At 45.1% G+C, this 5,890-nt stretch overlaps 1 long non-coding RNA gene across 1 annotated transcript in view; it reads left to right on the forward strand.

The window, feature by feature from the left end:
* LOC109302496 overlaps positions 1-1,116 on the forward strand; it is a 1,837-nt gene extending 721 nt beyond the window's left edge. The window contains exons 2-3 of the long non-coding RNA XR_002098810.1: positions 469-474; positions 925-1,116. This is a non-coding gene — a long non-coding RNA (uncharacterized LOC109302496). The remainder of the gene's footprint in view (positions 1-468; positions 475-924) is intronic.
* Positions 1,117-5,890: the final 4,774 nt, after the last annotated feature.

The raw sequence follows: 5,890 nt of genomic DNA on the forward strand, positions 1-5,890 counted from the left end.
CTGGGGGGGGATCAGGGGACAGCAGGTTGGGAGTGAGGGGCACCAGCAGGGCCTGGGAGGTGGGGAGCTGTGGGTTGGGAGTGAGGGGTACCAGCAGGACCAGGGAGCTCTTTTCTACTTAAACTATTTACTGCAGAGGCGGGTGATTATTTCAGGCATAGGGCCGCTTACTGAGTTTTGGCACGCCATCAAGGGCCGCATGACAGGCAGTCGGGGCAGATAAATATTAATTTTCTAAATTTTTTAGGGGGCCCGTGGGCTGGATAGAATGGCCTGGTGGGCTGCATCCGGCCCATGGGCTGCATTTTACCCGCCCCTGATTTACTGGGTCTGGATTGGCCATCAATGTTTACAAAATGGTCCTGGTACAAAAATGTTTGAGAACCACGGGGACAGGGAACCAGATCTTGGGAAGCAATTACTCTGAAGACTACTTAAAATCATGGTGTTTAATCAGCTTCCCATGAGCTTGTAGTGTGATGCTGAGGATGAAATAGGCAATGCGATTATAGGATGTAAAAATTGCAGAATACTGAATAAACAATGTTATATTACCTCTTCATTTGTCACTGGGTAGCTGTTACTGGAATACAATATCCAGTTCTGTTGTCCACAAGCAACATGTTGGCAAATGGGAGAAATTTGAGAGAACAGCTAAGAAAAAGAGGGAAGGACTGGAAAACATACCACATAATAGAAGGCTGAATGATCTCCCTGGTCTTTTAAAATCAAGGGGTGGCTTGATTCATAGAGGACTTTATTATTGTCTGTAAGAACAGATATGGTTGTTAATAGTCTCTTCATTCTAGTGACTAAAGGCAAAGCTAGAAAATTCAAAATAGAAATAAAGCAGAAACTGGACAGGAAGGGTAGTATAACCAGACATCTGCTGGGAGGAACAGGTGGCCAAAACAAGCCACTCAGCCACTCATGGAGGTTCTTATACTGTGTGCAGGACCTCCACCTAACCCAGGTGGTGTCCAGTCCCACCAGGGGTAGTGCCTTGCAAGCCCTGGTCTTAGCAACAAGGGATGATCTCATGGGGAACTTGTGAGTATACAGTAACCTGGGAGATAGTGACCATCACTTGGTAGTGTTCACTATCCAGTGAAGGATGAGAAAAATATCCAGTGATGCTAAAGTGTTAGACTTCAGAAGGGCCAACTTTAGTAAACTTAGAAGCCTAGTTAGTGAGGTGGCAGAACTCAAGAACATCAAGCAAATCGGGGCCCAGGAGGATTGGAGGTTTCGCAAGGCAGTGATTCTTGGGGCACAAAAGGAGTCTATTCCCTTACGCAGGAAAGGGGCTAAGGAGATAAAAAGCCCCTGTAACCCAGGTGGTACTCCAAGAGGTACCCCCTCTCCAGTTGAAGGGATCAAAGCACGTGCACAAGCGCTGTGGGAGGTATAGGGACTCTCCTCCCCCTATAGAGCAGAGCCAGACCACCAATGGGGCCTTAACCATATACCTTTTAATGAAAGAACAGTACTGGGAACATAACAGACATAAACCAGCGGATATAGGGGACACTAAAATGCCTCAAGGGGGCAGGATTCAACAAAGGTTAGACACTTACAATCATTGACAAAAGACAGGGTTAACAAAATATAAAACACAAACAGCAGAACAAACAGTACTGGTTGGTGAAATATAAAAAGCACAAAATGTCAAATAACAAGGAATATAGGACCTTAGTACCTGGATGGGGGAAAACATAGTGACCCCCTTCCACTGCAACAAGAATTTCTCCTTGTTGTTTCACTCACCCCAGCAGGGACTTGAACTCAGATCTCCAACAAAATAAGTAGAAACGCTACCACACAGCCACCAGTGCTAGCATTACTTCAAGCTGCAAGGGGTCTTGACCTTCCAGGAGCCCTGGCCTCATGTCGAGCTGCCTGGTCTCTGATTGGAGGAGCTGGAAGCAGAGCTGGGAACCTCTCAGGTCGCTGCTCTGATCATTGCTGGACCTCTCCTGCTGGCCACAGCCTCTCATAGGGGAACCTGGAGCCCAGTGGGGAGCCTCTCCTGCCAGCCACATGCTGCGCTGCTGAGGGTCCAACTGCTGCCTGCAGGTCCCACTCCTTCAGGTGCTTCTGGGGCAACTGCTCCCACCCCGCTGGCCCATCTCTTGCCAGCTCTTTGAAGCTCCTTCCTTGTGGTCCCTCACTGGTCTCTCCTGAGTCAGCCATGCTGCCCCTTTTGTCCCCCTCCAGGTTACCCAAGGGGCCAATCAGGGGACATGGAAGGTGAGTCTCTGGGGCCTGATTGGTGAGTAAAGGTAATCCCAAGTCCTCCAATCATCTTTTGCCCTTTCAAAACCCTGGGGCTAAGTTACTGCCAGCTAGCCCATCACACCCCTTTGGCTGAACAGGGAGCTCTAGGAAAGACTGGGGCAAGAGATTTATAGGCAGTGGAAACAGAGGGCTTCCACCAAGGAGGCATACACCTCCCTGGTGCGCTATTGCGGGGAGTCAGGCAAGCCAAGGCAGGACTGGAGCTTAGACTGGCTTCAACAATTAAGGACAACAGGACAACAAAAAGTCCTTCTACAGATACATCGTGAGCAAAAAGAAGATGCAAAGTAACATAGGGCCCCTGCAGGACAAATCAGGACAGTTGGTGGTTGATGCAAGGAAAAAGGCAGACCTCTTTAATGAATTCTTTGCTTCAGTATTCCTAAGTACTGTCCAAGACAATTCCCCCATCTTGAGCATAGACAGATGTACAAAAGGCACCAGACCGCCAAAGGTTAGTGCTGACTTAGTTAAGGAGCACTTGGAAGGGCTGGAAGGGTACAAGTCAGCCGGCCCAGATGACCTCCATCCACAGTTGCTTAAGGAATTGGCCAGTGTCATAGCTGAGCTGCTGGCACAGCTGTTTGAGCACTCATGGTGCTCCGGCCAGGTCCCTGAGGACTTGAAAAGGGCCAACGTGGTGCCCATTTTTAAGAAGGGGAGAAGGGATGAGCTGGCTAACTTTAGGCCAGTCAGTCTTACCGCTATCCCTGAGAAAATACTGGAAAAAATCATCAAAGAGTGTATTTGTGAAGACCCAGCAAAGGAAACCAGCACAGGTTTGTCACAGGTAAATCCTGCCTGACAAACCTTATAGCCTTTTATCACCAGGTCATACACTGCCTTGACACAGGAATTGAGGCTAATGTCATCTACCTGGATTTTAGGAAAGCCTTCGACACAGTTTCGCATCCTATTCTCATAGGGAAGCTAGCAGGCTGTGGAGTGGATGCCTGCACAGTCAGGTGGGTGGCCAACTGGCTTAGGGACCGCACCCAGAGAGTGGTGGTGGATGGATCATTCTCGGCCTGGAAGGAGGTGGGCAATGGCGTCCCGCAGGGTATGGTCCTTGGTGTTATTTAATATCTTCATCAGCGATTTGGACGAGGGTGCAGAGAGCACCCTCTCCAAGTTTGCAGATGATACCAAATTATGGGGCAAGGTTAACACACCAGAGGGCAGAGAGCAGATACAGGCTGACCTGGACAGGTTGGATCAATAGGCGGAACAAAATAGGGTGCAATTCAACAAAGATAAATGTAAGATACTCCACCAAGGAAGGAGGAATCCCCAGCACACCTATAGGTTGGGGGATGACCTCCTCAGCAGCTCGGAGGCTGAGAGAGATCTTGGAGTCATAGTTGACTCCAAGATGAACATGAGCCTGCAGTATAACAATGCCATTAACAAGGCCAATCGCACCTTGTTGTGTATTAGCAGATACATGACCAACAGATCAAGGGAGGTGATGCTCCCCCTCTATATGGTATTGGTCAGGCCACAGCTAGAGTACTGTGTCCAGTTTTGGGTGCCACACTTCAAGAGGGACATGGAGAATCTGGAGAGGGTTCAGAGGAGGACCACTCACATGATTAATGGCCTCCGTGAAAGACCCTACGAGGGGAGGTTAAGAGATCTGGATCTCTTCAGCCTTCACAAGAGATGTCTGAAGGGAGACCTTGTAGCCACCTATAGGTTTATCAAGGGAGGACAACAGGGAATCGGTGATGTGCTATTTACCAGAGTGCCCCAGGGAGTAACTAGGAATAATGGGTGCAAACTAGTTGAGAGTAGATTTAGGTTAGACATTAGGGGGAAATTTTTTACAGTAAGAGTGGCTAGAATCTGGAATGGGCTTCCAAGAGAGGGAGTACTATCACCTAACTTGGAGATCTTCAAGAGGAGGCTTGATAGTCACCTGGCTGTGGTCATCTGACCTCGGTCCTCTTTCCTGCCGAGGCAAGGGGTTGGACACGATGATCCATTGTGGTCCCTTTTGACTCTACAATCTATGCATCTATAAATCTATGAATAACCATTGGAATCTGCTTCCTATTCAGCATTGTTCAAATGGTTCTCTAAAGAAGAAACCCCGTTGACTCATAGCAATAAACCAGGTGATGATTTGTTTTTTGGAATTCACCATTTCAATTTTGAGTTGTCCTCTAAGCAATTCATTATTGTTTCTTTTTCCTGATGTTAATATAAGCTGAATCTTTATTAAATTACTTCCCCCAAGGTGAGTAGTGTTTTATGAGATAACGCATATTCTTTTTTTTTATATTGAAAATGTCCAAAATTCATTCTTTACATACATTCATCTTAACAAAACTTTGCTCATGCAAACTTTTGCAAACAAGAAATAGTGGAGGATTCTTTGTTTGAAAACAGATTTCTGTGTCATTGACCTACTCTGTATTCACATCAGCTTTTTATTTGCGTTTAATTCTAGTTTGTTCTTGTTTGACTATTCATGATGATAAAAACTAGAAGGTCTAAGGGCAGTCCCTCTCCCTAGCTCACAACTTAACAGTGAATTAAGGTTATGATCTTAGATGACTCTTAAATCACATGTATTGTATCTAAATATAATAATTAAGCAAACTGAACAAAAAGACACAGTACTATATCCATATTGTGGTGTGTAACTGAGCCACATACTCAGGTTGAAGTATTGGCATATTTACAACATTTACACAAGCAAATTATTATATAAAATATCCCATACTTGGAGACAGGCACAAACCTGTTTATAGGTCAGAAGATTACTTTTAATCACATAGGCAAATGCATTATTTCCATGGCAGAAAGTGAATCCAGATAACCAGGTGCTAGCCAGCATTCAATATACATAAACAAACCAGGGTGGTCAGAGATTTGTCTTATCAAAGCAAAACCTTATTCAGTCAAATTTAGCAAAAAATTATATCTGAAAAGTCTCAATGTTTTATTAGCCCAATAACCAAAACAACACCTTTGCACCTGCATCAAATGTAAGAATGAGCAAGCACAGTCCCTGATTTAAGAAAGCTGAAATCATTTCTAATACTTTTATCTTTTAAAAAGAGCTACGTTATTACATCTGAGTACTAACTCCCCCTCTATGTTTGTCTGTCTATATGCTTGAACAGTTGGTGACCGCATGGTTAATAATGTAATCTACTGTATGTGTTGAAATTACACCTAGATACTCCTTTGAAGCACCACTGTGTAAACACATGCAAAAAGAGACAATCTCTGCCCTGAAGAATTTATCATTCTAAGCTGTTCCTAATGTGTCCAGTCAGTGACTTTGTGCCTAGTCAGTGACTAATGTGCCTAGGTCAGTGACTTTTAGATACCTAAGTGGGATTTCAGCAGAATTTAGGCGCACAGGATGCCTAAACACGTGTTCCTTCAAGTTCTAATTAGAATGCGCTCTGCATTCTAATTAGAATACTGAAGTGTCAAACGAGGTATAGATAAAGTGTCCTGTGGCCATTTTTAAACATGTGGGGGCTCAATACATGTAATGCTACAGTGTTTTAATTAGAGAGGCTGCCTGAAAACTGTGCTAATTAAAACACCAACCTTTTCCTCCCCCTCCCCTTGA

Source organism: Gavialis gangeticus, unplaced genomic scaffold (genome assembly GCF_001723915.1).
Source record: "Gavialis gangeticus isolate Ggan-Ray unplaced genomic scaffold, GavGan_comp1, whole genome shotgun sequence".
Classification (NCBI taxonomy): Eukaryota; Metazoa; Chordata; order Crocodylia; family Gavialidae; genus Gavialis; species Gavialis gangeticus.